The sequence below is a fragment of the Scyliorhinus torazame genome, chromosome 3 (genome assembly GCF_047496885.1).
Source record: "Scyliorhinus torazame isolate Kashiwa2021f chromosome 3, sScyTor2.1, whole genome shotgun sequence".
In the NCBI taxonomy this organism is placed as follows: Eukaryota; Metazoa; Chordata; class Chondrichthyes; order Carcharhiniformes; family Scyliorhinidae; genus Scyliorhinus; species Scyliorhinus torazame.
In genome coordinates this window covers 160,476,347-160,491,639 of record NC_092709.1, presented here as the reverse complement: position 1 = coordinate 160,491,639, position 15,293 = coordinate 160,476,347, and the positions used below count along the sequence as shown (strand labels likewise).

General features: G+C 46.1%; 1 protein-coding gene across 7 annotated transcripts in view; it reads right to left on the bottom strand.

Annotated features, from left to right (window-relative positions):
• slit2 (slit homolog 2 (Drosophila)) overlaps positions 1-15,293 on the bottom strand; it is a 671,546-nt gene that overhangs the window by 519,258 nt on the left and 136,995 nt on the right. The window lies entirely within an intron of this gene.

Below are 15,293 nucleotides of genomic sequence, written 5' to 3'. Positions count from 1 at the left end.
AAGTACCAATCTAGATTGCACACAGACTCAGGAACAATGTGCAAACTCACAAACCTATGACTCAAATGCAGGGCGACTGCCACTAAACCAAAGGCTGACACCTATATATGCATATCCATGGGTGTATGTACGTGTGTGTGGGTTTAAATAAAAGCATATGAGGAGGAAGGGAGAGCTAACATAACAGACATTGCTGAAAACCATCCAGGAATTGGACACCCGCCTAGTACATTTTGAGATCTGAAACTGTGAGATGACACAGTCAAGTCTGTAACTGCTATACTTTTTAATTAGTTCAGAAGTACGGTGTCGAATGTAGAAGGCCTCGTAGGTCCACAGCAGTGTGTAGTGACAATTCAAAGTCACAATTTGACAATCTGGCTACATTTATCACAAACACAATCTGACAGATTAAACACTGTTGCTTCAAATATTATTACATTTTGCGCTGCTGGAAAGCTGAACATTATACGTGCTCTTTTTGTCAGATAGGTTGTGGTTGCCAACTGCAGCTTTCTAATATCCTGTACAACCTCACAGGAAAAGAAGGATGACAAACATGGCTCCTTCTTAGGTCAGGCCAAAAGAGCCTCATTTTGAAGTCTTTAACAGTCAAAAAAAAGTAGTTCATTTGAGCAATTCAATCTTAATTGACAATGAGAAACCAAACATGTTTTCCAAGCTCATATTGATCATGAAAACATTTAAAGCATTATATTTAAATTGATTATTTGTCTCTGGCTAAATTGTAAGACTCAAAATCTAATTTGTTTCAGGACTTTTTTGTCAGCAGAATCCATGAAGGATTGCTGTTTTATCAAACCAGTGCAACGGTGATGCCTCTGTAATTTGCATTTTTGAGAACTCAAAGAAATCTGATCCATCTTTGCTCAGTGAAAACAGTTGGACAAAACTAAATAAACCAGGGAGGTCCTGAATTCAAGCCTTAATCTGTGCAGTTATCAGATCCTACCCTAGTCATTAGCAGTGTGATACAACAATAGATCTCAGCATCTTTGTGCTAAATAGGGCGGAGTGGTGGGGAGGCAGATTCAGTGAACTATCTCACCGTGAGTGCTAAAAGGCGTAAACTTGAACACTGGCTGAAGATAGGATCAGGACTCAACAAGGACAACCCCATGGTCAATAAATCACCAAGACTCGCACATGAATCATGTGCCATGTGCTGCAGCACTACTTTATCCATGGAGACCATAGCCCAGCATTTGTCACTGCCTTCAAGGGAGAGAAAAATCAGGGGAAAATAATAGAAAGAATATTTTTGAAAAAGTGAATTTCTCCTCACTCTATGTATAGGCATAGCCATGTCTTTTCAAACAAGTCTGTCCGATCAGATGATTTCCAAAATGATCCAAAAGTAGAAAGTGTGTTTATATTTGCCATTATGTCGCATTTGAAGATCCATTTCGCAGAGAGCATACACTTTCAGACCATTTCCTAAAACAAATTCCGTTAGTCCTTTGTTTTTTTCCCGGCAGCTTAATGCCCCTACAAGTGCTGAAAGCTGCCCTCTGAACAGGTGCACAACGTGCACAGTTTCCCCACAATGACTGTTCATGTAAATTTGATACCTCAGAACTCAATGGTAGTTAGTAAATTAGTTGAAATACACCATCCTTAATGAAGGATAAGCAAATGCTCCAATTTTTAAGGTACTATCGACTATACACACCTGTAGTGCGCTGTAAAGAATGGCACACTGTGAAGTTGAAGCATTAACGAGGGCAGGCTCTGGATCACCAGAGAACTGTGGAGGCCATAGACGCCTTTGCTATTATCATCGAGAGGTGCTAAGCTTTCTGAAATGCTTTCAAAAAGTAAACATGAAATGTGAACTGCTATTTTATTCCAAAGGAAGAGTGGAGATGGTACATAGTCGTGTCATTGTTATTTCCATCCCAATCTGTCAACACAGTAATAAATCAGCGACGGATTTCATGCAAACTTTGGAGATAAGGTCAAAGAGTTCATACAATGAGTGTGTTTGAGATTCAGGTAGACTGAGACTTCCGGTTGCGGCTATGCTGAGCTAAGTCGCACGTTCGGCAGCTCCCGCCAGAAACGGACTTTTGGGCTCTTTTGAGGGGCCCCAGCAGCATTTGTTCGACGGTTCCCAGTGTGGGAAGGTGACAGTACGATTTCCCCGGCACTGTATGGATTGGACCAGGAATGGAGCGATGAAAAAAGTAATTCTGGTGCAGCGAAAAGTGCGAGGGAGGAAAGCCAAGATGGCGACGGGTGGAGACCAGGCAGCGTGGTCGCAGTGGGCACAAGAGCAGCAGGAGTTTCTCAAGCGCTGCTTCACGGAATTGAAAGCAGAGCTGCTGGCTTCGATTGACAAGCTGGTCAAGACCCAGAAGGCCCAAGGGGCGGCGATCCAAGAGGTGCGGCGGGAGGCCTCGGAGAATGAGACCAAGATATTGGGCCAGGCGGTGAAGGTGGAGGCGCACGAGGCGCTGCATAAGAAATGGCAGGAGAGGTTTGAGAACATGGAGAATCGGTCAAGGAGGAATATTCTGCGGTTTCTGGGTCTCCTGGAGGGAGTGGAGGGGTCGGATGCTGGAGCATATGTGGTCACGATGCTGAACACGTTGATGGGCGCGGGTGCCTTCCCGAGGCCCCTGGAGCTGGATGGGGCCCACCGAGTCCTGGCGAGGAGGCTCAAGTCTAACGAGCCACCGCGGGCGGTATTGGTGTGATTCCACCGCTTGGTAGACAGGGAGTGTGTCCTAAGATGGGCAAAAAAGGAGCGGAGCAGCAGATGGGAGAATGCAGAGGTCCGTATATACCAGGACTGGAGCGCGGAGGTGGCCAAGAAGAAGGCCGGGTACAATCGGGCTAAGGCGGTTCTGCATCAGAAGGGGGTGAAATTCGGGATGCTGCAGCCGGCGCGACTGTGTGTCACGTTTAAGGACCGGCACTATTACTTTGAGACGCCGGAGGAGGCGTGGACCTTTATTCAGGCCGAAAAGTTGGACACGGACTGAGGGTCGGTGTGAGGGGAGGTCGCGGGGGGGCTACTGTGGTTACTGTGCTTTGGGGATGTTCTATTCTGTTCTGTATTGTTTCCTTGGGTGCTGGGCGAAATGGTTCGAAGTGGGGGTTTTGTGAGAGTGTGGGCGTCGGTGGATGGAACGTCGGGGCCCCGTTGGGGGGAGGGGAGATGGGAGGCCCGAGGTGGGGGAGCTAGGATTAGGCCACAAAAGGGAGCTGCGCCAGAGAGGGCGGGGCCGGTCTGATGGAAAGTGCGGGCTTTTTCCCGCACTAGGGAAGGAAGGGGGCAGGGCCGGGGGGGGAGGGCGGTGTTGGAGAGGAGCGCCCGGTGATGGACAGGAGGGGGGGGGGAGACTACCACACTGGGGGTTTGATGGAATGGCGGGAGTGGCCAGGGTCAGCAGGAGTCAGCTGACTTACGGGAGTGCTATGGGGGGAGCAACGCAGCTAGGGGGGGACCTAGCTTGGGGGGGTAACTGGGTTGCTGCTGCATTGGCCAAAGGTGAGCTGGAGCTCAGGCAGAGAGTCGGGGCGAGGGTCTGTCGCTGGGGGGAATGGAGAGTGCGGGAGGCGCGGGCACGTGGCTGGCCTAGAAACGGGCCGGTCAAGAGGGCCCGTGTGTTCGCGCACCTGAAGGGACTGAAGGCAGATGTGGTTATGCTCCAGGAGACACATTTGAGGGTGGCAGATCAGGTTAGGCTGAGAAAGGGGTGGGTAGGGCAGGTTTTCCACTCGGGGTTGGACGCAAAGAATCGAGGGGTGGCGATTTTGGTGGGGAAGCGGGTGTCGTTTGAGGCGCTGAAAATCGTGGCAGACAATGGAGGTAGATATGTGATGGTGAGTGGTAAGCTGCAGGGGGTGCGGGTGGTATTAGTGAATGTATATGCCCCGAATTGGGACGATGCCGGATTTATGCGGCGCATGTTGGGCTGGATTCAGTGTGTGTGTGATTGCACCATGATATGCTGATCTGGATATCATGACACGGAGGCTCCTAAACGTAATCATGATGCCTACAGTGGAGGGGGAGGCGGAGATAGTGGCGGCGATGGACGCGGAGAAGGCCTTCGATAGGGTGGAGTGGGGATACCTCTGGGAAGTGTTGAGGAGGTTTGGGTTTGGGGAGGGGTTCATTAGTTGGGTTAGGCTACTTTACGAAGCCCCGGTGGCGAGTGTGGCCACGAATCGGAGGAGGTCGGAATACTTTCGGCTGCACCGGGGGACGAGGCAGGGGTACCCCTATCTCCCTTGCTATTTGCACTGGCAATTGAGCCTTTGGCTATGGCTCTAATGGAGTCCAGGAACTGGAGGGGGCTGGTCCGGGGTGGGGGGAGGAACACCGGGTTTCGTTGTATGCCGATGACCTGTTACTGTATGTGGCGGACCCAGTGGGGGGGTTGCCGGAGGTGATGCGGATCCTCAGGGCGTTTGGGGACTTTTCCGGGTATAAGCTCAACGTGGGGAAGAGTGAGCTCTTTGTGGTACACCCAGGGGACCAGGGAAGGGGGATAGACGAGCTTCCACTGAAGAGGGCGGAAAGGAATTTTCGGACCTGGGGATCCAGGTGGCCAGGAGCTGGATGGAGGGTTCTTGAGCTGGCACAGGGCAGGAATTAGAAAGATGGGGGACCTGTTTTTAGATGGGACCTTTGCCAGCCTTGGGGCGCTGGAGGAAATATTCGGGCTTCCCCCCAGAAATGCCTTCAGGTACATGCAGGAAAGGGTGTTTGTAAGACAGCAGGTGAGGGAGTTCCCGCTGCTTCCAGCACTCAGGATCCAGGATAGGGTGCTCTCGGGGGTGTGGGTTGGAGAGGGCAGGGTCTCGGCGATCTACCAGGAGATGCAGGAGGAGGAGGAGACCCTCGGTGGAGGAGCTAAAGGGTAAATGGGAGGAGGAGCTTGGGGCGGAGATAGACGAGGGTACGTTGGCGGACGCCCTGGGTAGGGTTAATTCTTCCTCCTCTTGCACCAGGCTTAGCCTGATACAATTTAAGGTTCTTCACAGAGCGCATATGACAGGGGCGAGGCTGAGTAGGTTCTTTGGGGTGGAAGACAGGTGTGGGAGGTGCTCGGGGTGCCCAGCAAATCATACCCATATGTTCTGGGCGTGCCCGGCGCTGGATGGGTTCTGGAGGGGTTAGCTGAGCTGGGGGTTAGCACTATTTGGGGTATCGGACGAGTCGGGAGTGCAGGAGGTGAAAGAGGCCGGTATTCTGGCCTTTGCGTCCCTGGTAGCCCGGCAGAGGATTCTGCTACAGTAGTAGGATACGAGGCCCCCGAGCCGTGGAAGCCTGGTTCAGCGACATGGCAGGGTTCATTAAATTGGAGAGGGTAAAAGTTGCCTTGAGAGGGTCTGTACAAGGGTTCTTCGGGCAGTGGCAACCGTTCCTAGACTTTCTAGCGGAGCGTTAGGAGGTGGTCAGCAGCAGCAGCCCGGGGGGGCGGGGGGGGGGGGGGGGGGGGATGTACTTTGTGTTTACTACTGTGTTTATTATTGCTTAATGGGGGGGTTTGTATATTGGGGGAATTTGTGATGTAGTTGTAAGGTGTTTATTTATGTGTTCTTTGTTTTTCTTTTTTCTGTAAGGGGGGGTTTGTTGAAAATATGTAAAAATTTGAATTAAAAAATTTCTAAAAGAAATGAGATTCAGGTAGACTTAATTACCTCACTATGTTACATATTGATTTTGTTTAAAGAATGTTAATTTACAAATAATTGATTACTGCTCTAACATTAAAATAGTAAATAATTATAAAATTAACTTCATTGTGATGATAACCTTATTTCCATATGATGCCACAACCCTTTTGTATAGCAGTCATTGTGATAATCCTTTCATCATACTTGTGCAATGAAATGTAATAATAATCTTTATTACTGTCACAAGTAGGCTTACATTAACACTGCAATGAAGTTACTGTGAAAATCCCTGAGTCGCCACACTCCGGCGCCTGTTCGGGTACACTGAGGGAGAATTCAGAATGTCCAATTCACCTAACAAGCACGTCTTTCGGGACGTGTGGGAGGAAATTGGAGCACCTGGAGGAAACCCACACTTAGACAAGGGGAGAACATGCAGACTCCACACAGACCCAAGCCGGGAATCGAACCCAGGTCCCTGGCGCTTTGAAGCAACAGTGCTAACTACTGTGCTACTGTGTGTGTCAGAGTTACTCAATTTGTTTCAACCTACTGAGGTATTCACACTGCATTCAAAAAAATAAGATTACTGCATTTATTAATTATTTCAAATATCTTTTCCCCCGCCAAGTGAGATCAGCTTTATTCAGCATATCAGACAACTTTGAAAACAAGTGATAAGCAGTGAATTATTAATCAAGAATGTCCAGGGTTATGAGCGATTCTAGAGATTTGTTACTTTGTTTTGATCAAATTAGTTCATGTCAATCTACATAATGCAATGTTTTGTGCAACACTATCATGAATAATTCAGCCATTGAGGACACTGGATATTCCTTAGTTGAGCATATTAAAGTGCTTCAGCAACACAACAACTATAAATGATCAATTAAAATTAACTGTCCATTTTATGAGACAATCACGATTCTTAATAGTTTTCTAAGAAGTTAGGAAGCAGGTTTTTGCATCAGTTCCCAAGATTCCAACCTGATACCATCCTTGTTTAAAGATGCTAGGGCAGATTCTCCATCTGAGAGACTAAGTGCTGACACCAGAACTGAATCACGAGAGTGCTACGTTGACGAAAGTGGGGCTGGTCCTGGAGCGATTCAGGACATCCTAATGGGTTTGCACAGGCACCACGTGTAACCAGTGCAATTCCTATTTTTTAAAATTTAGAGTACCCATTCTTTTTTCCCAAACTTAGCATGGCCAATCCACCTACCTTGCACATCGTTTGAGGTTGTGAGGGTGAGACCCACGCAAACACGGGGAGAATGTGCAAACTCCTGCGGATAGTGACTCGGGGCCAGGATCAAACCTGGGTCCTCGGTGCCGTGAGGCAACAGTGCTAACCACTGCGCCACCGAGCAGGCGACAGGAAATTGCCAGGTCGGGCCTGTTAATCTGCCGACGGCGTTTACTGCACAATTTGCATGGCCACGCTGGAGTGCAGAGTGGAACACATTCACGCCGGTGTCGAGGCACCGGAGCATTGCATTCTGTACAGCACACAGCGCCGATTTTCGACTGACGTGGAATTCTCCGCTCGATCATGCTTCGAGATTCCAGTGTCGCTGGACAGAGAATCCTGCCCGCAGTCTGAGCACAGCACACTCCGAAACACGAGTTTTTTCTATTTTATTCTAGTCTTAGAAAGGGACAACTGGTTTATGAAGAACTCCCCTGTGCGCTTCCCATTATTTTAGGATGAAGCTTAGGGGAGGAAATGTTCTTCGTTCCCTCCTTATTTTCTTTTTTTCAAGATGTTTTTTTTTAATTTAAAGTACCCAATTCATTTTTTTTTCCAATTAAAGGGCAATTTAGCATGGCCAATCCACCTACCCTGCACATCTTTGGATTGTGGTGGCGAAACCCACGCAAACACGGGGAGAATGTGCAAACTCCACAAAGTGACCCAGAGTCGGGATCGAGCCTGGGACCTCGGCTCCGTGAGGCAGCAATGCTAACCACTGCGCCACCGTGCTGCCCCCTTTCTCTCCTTATAATCATCCACTCTTGAACTTAAACCTGCCCTTTCACCGAGTTTTTAGTGACCCTTCCTAATCTCTCTTTCTTTAGTTTTGTAGTCATACTCATCAGATTACACACCTCTAAAGCACATTTAGAAATCTTGGTTGATTTTAAATTGTTGTTGTTGTTGAGTTTCTGTTGCCAACGTGTAGCCTCCTCCAACAATTGTGAAATCTCTTCCCTTTAAAGCCAGGCTCAGTGGTCCATTACATAACTGAGTCACTTGGGCCAAGGTCCTCATTTTGCGAAGTTAGCAGAATGAGTGACAGGGAAAAATCAGTCAACTTCTTGTGGCCAAGTACTCCCAGGGACCTTTCCTAGAAAGTGTGTATAGGGATGAGAGGGGAGGCCTGGATTGGGCTTGGCTATCACAGGAGCTGCAGTCAAATTGCCTATATATGTTCAATTATGTTTGTCAGGTTAGACAAGAGATCAACCAACAATCATGATGAAGCAACCACCATGGAGTCAATGCATTTAGGAGGCAAGTGGAGAAGAGAAAATCAGAAAGAAAAAACATAATTTTACTTTGACCTTTGCAGAGCCGAGGCATAACACATATGAAAATTCAGCTCATCAATCAATGAAAAGAAATGTCAAATGAAATAAAGCATATCAAAACAACAAATGACAAATCTGTCCTGTGTAAGACCAGTCTCCTGCAATTCTGCCATTCGATATGAAGTAACACTGCCACTTCATTAACAATGTCAAATTTCTGCCCTTATTTGTGGAATCTAGGTACACAGTGAACAATGCAGCATGATCATACAACTGCTGATCTTTAGCATCATTCCTTTCATATTTTCCATATTCCCAGCTTGTGAAAATACGAGCTCAAATTAATTGACTTAGAAGCAATCTGGCGGTTAGTCCCACTGTGTCATCTTCTTCAGCTGTCCACACCCAGTGGTTCAGAGTTCTATGCTGTGTGGGACCAAACATACATTTCCAAGCTAATTTTTAACTGATATTAGCTGGTTTTCTGTTTGTCACATTTCCAACATTTACAATATTTTACCGCTTTTGTTGTTAGTGATTTACACAGGCCAGAAAGACCATGGTCGAGCTATGGAGTTGGCAGTGGCATGGCATTAGCAAAGTTACCTCGTCTCGAGACTATGCACTGACCTGGGCTGGAAAGAGCATGTATTTGGATGTTAGCTGCAGATAAGTTAAGAGTCAACTGTGAAGTCCCCCCATGATGAATATTTTATTAACACACAAACTATCCAAACCTCTCTATGAAGAATTGGAATTTGAGCTGAGGTCAGGAATTGAATGTCAGCAAGAGGCAGGAAAAGAGAAATGAGAATTCTCATTTGGTGTGTGGGTGGGGGGTGTTTTTTGGCTGGATAATAGATGATCTTTAAGAAGGGATGATGATGTATTCTCTACTGGCCCAGATTTCAATTTTCACTAACCCTTCCGGTGCTTTGAGCTTCTGTTGGGTTTGTGTCATTTGTTTATTTGTCTTGGGCAAGGGAGGAGTATTTTCCTTCTGATGTTTTAACATGGGGATTCCACATCAACTTTCATCCAGATGCATTTAAATGAAAGCAGCAACAGTTGGCATCCCAGTTATCAATTGACCCGATTGGACTGTGTTTTAAAGTTCAAAAAGCCCCCGTTTGGTTTATGATGTGAAATTGACCAAACATTAAAATCTAGTACACTAAGACCCACTCATCAATCATGAAGATAAATTCAAAACAAATTGATGAAATGGTCCATTGCTGAGAACACACACTTCTACCATAAGGGCTAAACTAAAGCAAGTGGATAATATCTAACCAGCTTTTGGCAGTTTTGTTGCAGGATAAGAACACTAATCTGTTCTCCTGATTCAAATTCACAGAACAAGCGTTGCTTGTTGCTGTCACAGAGCAGTTCAGTTTCATCCTCTGCACCACCAGTGTCTTTGAAGTGACCAAGTTGGTGAAAAAGAATGGTTGTAACTATAAAATGGCAAACTGGTCTCACTGGTTAAGTATGTTTATCTTGGGTAATATTGAAAATATAGTAAAGCACAATTTAAGTCCTAGAAATATGGTGGAATCCTGTACTCCCCACCTTAATTTCCACAGTATGTGCGTTACACAGGGGTCGAAATTGGTAAGCAATTTACCTGTTTCTCAGTCATGAAACAGCCACAAAGTTTACCACCGAGCCAGTCTGCCCCCGATCCTCAGTGGTGTTGCTTCCACTAATTCATGGAGCCTGCCTTTTAGATTTTGTTCTGTGCAGCTCCAATTCAAACCCTGAAAATTAGCCCAGTTCAATTTCAACAATGAGGGCCTTGTCAGAGAAAAGGATCTTCCTCTCAACATAGAACAGTACAACACAGAACAGGCCCTTCGCCCCTCGATGTTGTGCCGAGCCTTGTCCGAAACCAAGATCAAGCTATCCCACTCCCTGTCATTCTGGTGTGCTCCATGTGCCTATCCAATAACCGCTTGAAAGTTCCTAAAGTGACCGACTCCACTAACACAGCAGGCAGTCCATTCCACACCCTAACCACTCTCTGAGTAAAGAACCTACCTCGGACATCCCTCCTACATCTTGCACCCTGAACCTTATAGTTATGCCCCCTTGTAACAGCTACATCCACCCGAGGAAATAGTCTCCGAACGTCCACTCTATCTATCCCCCTCATCATCTTATAAACCACTATTAAGTCGCCTCTCATCCTCCTCCGCTCCAAAGAAAAAAGCCCTAGCTCCCTCAACCTTTCCTCATAAGACCTATCCTCCAAACCAGGCAGCATCCTGGTAAATTTCCTTTGCACCCTTTCCAATGCTTCCACATCCTTCCTATAGTGAGGTGACCAGGACTGCACACAATACTCCAAATGTGGTCTCACCAGAGTCATGTACAGCTGCAGCATAACCCCACGGCTCTTAAACTCAAGCCCCCTGTTAATAAACGCTAACAAACTATAGGCCTTCTTCACTGCTCTACCCACTTGAGTGGCAACCTTCAGAGATCTGTGGACATGAACCCAAGATCTCTCTGTTCCTCCACATTCCTCAGAACCCTGCCATTGACCCTGTAATCCGCAATCAAACTTTTCCAACCAAAATGAATCACCTCGCACTTATCAGTGTTAAACTCCACCTGCCATTGTTCGGCCCAGCTCTGCATCCTACCAATGTCTCTTTGCAGCCTACAACAGCCCTCCACCTCATCCATTACTCCACCAATCTTGGTGTCATCAGCAAATTTACTGACCCACCCTTCAGCCCCCTCCTCCATGTCATTGATAAAAATCACAAATAGCAGAGGACCCAGCACTGATCCCTGTGGTACACCGCTGGTAACTGGTCTCCAGTCTGAAAATTTTCCATCCACCACTGACGAATGTGATATAAAATAGTTACTTTAGAGTTACTAGTTAATGTAATGTAGAAATAAGCCACTTTGATTTTTGCAGTTAGGGACAAAGGAATTTGAGACCGCATGGAAAAAGCAGGAAGAGGTGTGTCTATGAGGGTGATGCTTCATTGATAGGGGCCAGAGAAAGGGATTGGAAGTGAGCCAATCAGAATAGATCGAACAGGTCAGGAGGGACATAGGCTGACCTATGTCCGTCGAGTATGTGAAACTTGATACCATTTGAACTGATTTTGCAGAGATCCCTTTGTCTGTTAGTTCAGTCGTTTTCTGGAATGAAAGAGGCTGGATGTCTCTTACATTTCTGTAAGATGATTAAGCTTGCAAGCTAAATAAATAACTTCTGTTTACGTGCGAATCCGTCTCAACTTTTATTGAGGCCAGACTGACAGAGAAAGAAATTTGGAGATCAACATTTGGTGCCGAAAACCGGGATTTCTCTGGGCGATCCTGTTCCAACTGCGAAATCAGAATTAGACTGATTATGAACAGGAGGACGGGAACAAAGGGCCCTCAATGTAGAAATGGAAAACGACCAGCATTGATTGTTCCCCTCTTCTTATCGTCTGATTAGTCTGGTCACTCGCGGTTGGCACAGAAAGACCGCCTCGACGAAATCACAGGTCAGTCTGGGGATTAGCACTTTAATTGATGGGATTTCATATTGTTGTTTCGGCTTGGGTTAGGGTTTTGGGCTGATGGGACTTTAAATAATAAAGGTTCAGTCTATTATCGGGGTTCAGAGGCTGATGTGACTTTAAATAATAAAGGTTCAGTCTATTATCGGGGTTCAGAGGCTGATGTGACTTTAAATAATAAAGGTTCAGTCTATTATCGGGGTTCAGAGGCTGATGTGACTTAAATAATAAAGGTTCAGTCTATTATTAGGGTTCAGAGGCTGATGGGACTTTAAATAATAAAGGTTCAGTCTATTATATGGGTTCAGGGGCTGATGGGACTTCAATAGATGGGGGTTCAGTCCAGTATAACTGTTTTTAAATCTGAAGATGGTTCAACTCTATGTGTGAGTGTTTTAAATATATAGTTGATTAAGCTAAAATTGTCTCCTTGGACTGTAAAGTTCCGAGGTCTAGTTGAGATTGTGAGGTTGAAGCAGAAGTCTCTCAAAGGGTTAACAGCAGCAGGCGGAGTTGAAAACAGACAGTGCTTCTCACTCAGGCCTTGAGATAACAGTCTGCAGTGTAATCGGATACCTTTCCTTTGAGTCAGTGAACACCAGCAAAGTTACGTTTTGAATTAATTAAAGGAAACCAGTGGGTTTCTCCACCTCTTTGATAAAAGTTATTATTTTCGAAAGCAATTGATTGAAATTGCCAGAATCTTAAATTTTACTTACTTGAAATAAGGTTTATCTCATTTTATCTGGAGATTAATAGAAACTTAAAGAAGATCATGGACACCATTTTAAAAAGTGTCAATCTGAAGATGATAATTGATTTTGCTAATACTTATGATAGTTGATTTTGCTAATACTTATGTGTATGTAACAGAAAAAAAAAACTTGTTAAAAGAAAAAAATTGTTAAGATAAAGAAATAATTAAGTTGTAAATGTTATACAAGTTTGTGTTAAGCAAATTGTAAATTTAGTTCTGAGTTGAGATCAGAGCTAAGCTTGCAAGTTGCAGTAATTCAATTTGAATTTTCAAACATTTTTAAGTTTTAAAAAAAAAGAGAGCAAATAGAGAAAAGAAGGACACAGATCTTGAATGCGTTGAATAGCACATTTCAAAGGCCCATAAATCTTTCTGTTATCTTAGACCTAAAACCTAGGAAGATTGATGAGCCATAGGAATGTCTGGGGCGTTTTAATGAAATCTACCGGGGGCAGTCAGGCGATTTGCTGTATCAAAATGGTCAGAATTCCCCTCAATACTGTGCTACGTTAATGCATTGCCTACCACCTTCTGTGGTTACTGCTGTGAAATGTAATAACATGAATTGGACAGAGAACGACCCTTCCCAGATGGCAAGGGCAGTCAGATTTTACTGGAAGGAGGGTGTAGGCCAAGAAGGAGGCTCAGTTACAAAGGTTAAGACTGAGTATGTAATGAAAAAGGATGATCTGCGATCCCAACAAGCGGCAGAAATGGTAGTTTACCAGCAGGAGCTCCAATATAGTGACTTTGGGTGGGTGGATCAGCGAAGAGGAGGATGAGACAACAGTGCTATATTTCTATCACCCCCCAGTGGTGGACGTTAGACATTGAACAGCCACTATCACTGCATCACGTTACCCTGGCCTATGACAGAACTGGACGAAACAGGGAGTTGGAGGACAAATACTGGCCATTACTTGAGACCGAATGGCCAGTCAAGGTTACAGCCACAGTCACGGGAAAAGAAGGTACAGCCGATTTTGTTACAATATCACCACATTTATGGCCACAGTCAGCTTCGGTAAGCCCTCATATTACACGTCAGGTCCATGACCAGTACCATGCCAGGGATATGGGGCGAATGGTCAGCATCTTACCGCAGCTCGTCAGAATAGGTATGAGATATACCTTTTGAACAATCCACGTCTGACATTTAAATACTGTACCACTATCAATCCAGCCTGTTTTCTTAGTGGTCCCCCTGTCCATGAAGACGCACCTGGCCACGACTGTTTGGCCTTGATTCAGGAAACTACCACAATAAGGGGCGATTTGAGTGACATTTCGTCAGAACAACCTGACATGATTATGTGTGGTCAAATATCCCACCGGGGTTTAGTTAATGACCTACTGCAGGCCCTCCTTCTGCCAGCGCAGATTTCCGTTATTAAATGTGCTGCCCACACGAATGGTACAACCCCAGTTGACGTTGGTAATGAACGAGCAGATTGTGCAGCGCGCACAGCCGCACAAATTCAGCAAGTGATGGTGCCTAAAATGTTAAGTCAGACTAAACGATCTACTATGAATGTGTCTGCTCCTGACAAGCCAATGCCAACCATCCAAGACGTCATAAGGTTACAGGAGGACGCTCCTGAGAGTGATAAACAAATGTGGAAACAGTTAGGTTGTACATATGATTCTGTTTCCTCTTTATGGACCACGCCTGCACATCAGACTTGTATGTCTGATGTACTGGCTTTATGGGTCATCGAATGTGTACACTTTGCAACTCATTGTGGGGCTCGGGGGACTAGTGATTTGTTGCTGGACGCTTGGTGGCACCCTAAAATGCAGGGGTTGGCCCAAAGTATCAGTAATCGGTGTTTGATTTGTCAGCAATATAACACCGGAAAAGGTATCCCTTGTGGGAAGGGGCAAACCCCGTTGCCCAGTGGTCCCTTTGAGACGCTCCAAATGGATTACATTGAGTTGGAAAGGTGTCAATGTTATAAATATGTTTTGGTCATTGTGGATGTGTTCAGCAGATGGGTTGAGGCGTATCCGACTATCTATAGTAAAGCTGCTACTGTGGTTAAAGTCTTGATGAGGGAAATCATTCCCCGGTACGGTATACCAGCTCAGTTAAGTTCTGATAATGGGCCTCATTTTATTGGACAAATTAACAAGGAGTTTTGCTCCCAGTTGGGCATACGCCAGCAGTTACACTGTGCTTACAGACCACAGGCAGCCGGGGTGGTTGAAAGACACAATCAGACCCTCAAAACTAAATTGGCTAAATTAAGAGCAGACACGGGACTGACATGGCTTAAGTTGCTCCCCGTTGCCCTCTTCCAGCTGCGGGTTACACCTGCGGGACCGGCCCGGCTCTCTCCCGCCGAGATTCTCTATGGCAGGCCTCTTAGAACTCCCTGGAGCCTGCAGGTTCCCAGACGGGTTCAGTTTCATCAGATGACTGAGGAAATGACCACCTATGTTCTAGCCCTTACGCAAGTGCTCAAGGAACTCCATGGCCAAGTCCGCGCGGCTCACGAGCCATTGCCCAGTACCTAGCTCACTTTCAGTCCAGCCCGGTAGTTATGTAATGGTCAAAAATTGGACTAGGAAGGGGTCGGAGCCGCGATGGGACGGGCCCTTCCAAGTTCTCCTTACCACCCCCACAGCAGTTAAAGTGGAGGGGCGAAGTGCTTGGGTCCACCTACATCACTGTAAATTGAGCCCATCTCCACTACTGTAAAAGGTCGGATACTAACCTGCCTCCCTTCTCCAGTGCTATTTTACAGGTGTGGAGCATGATGGAGTGGCTACGCATCGTCTGTCTGATATTTGGCCTCACTTCGCTTGGCGTGTTA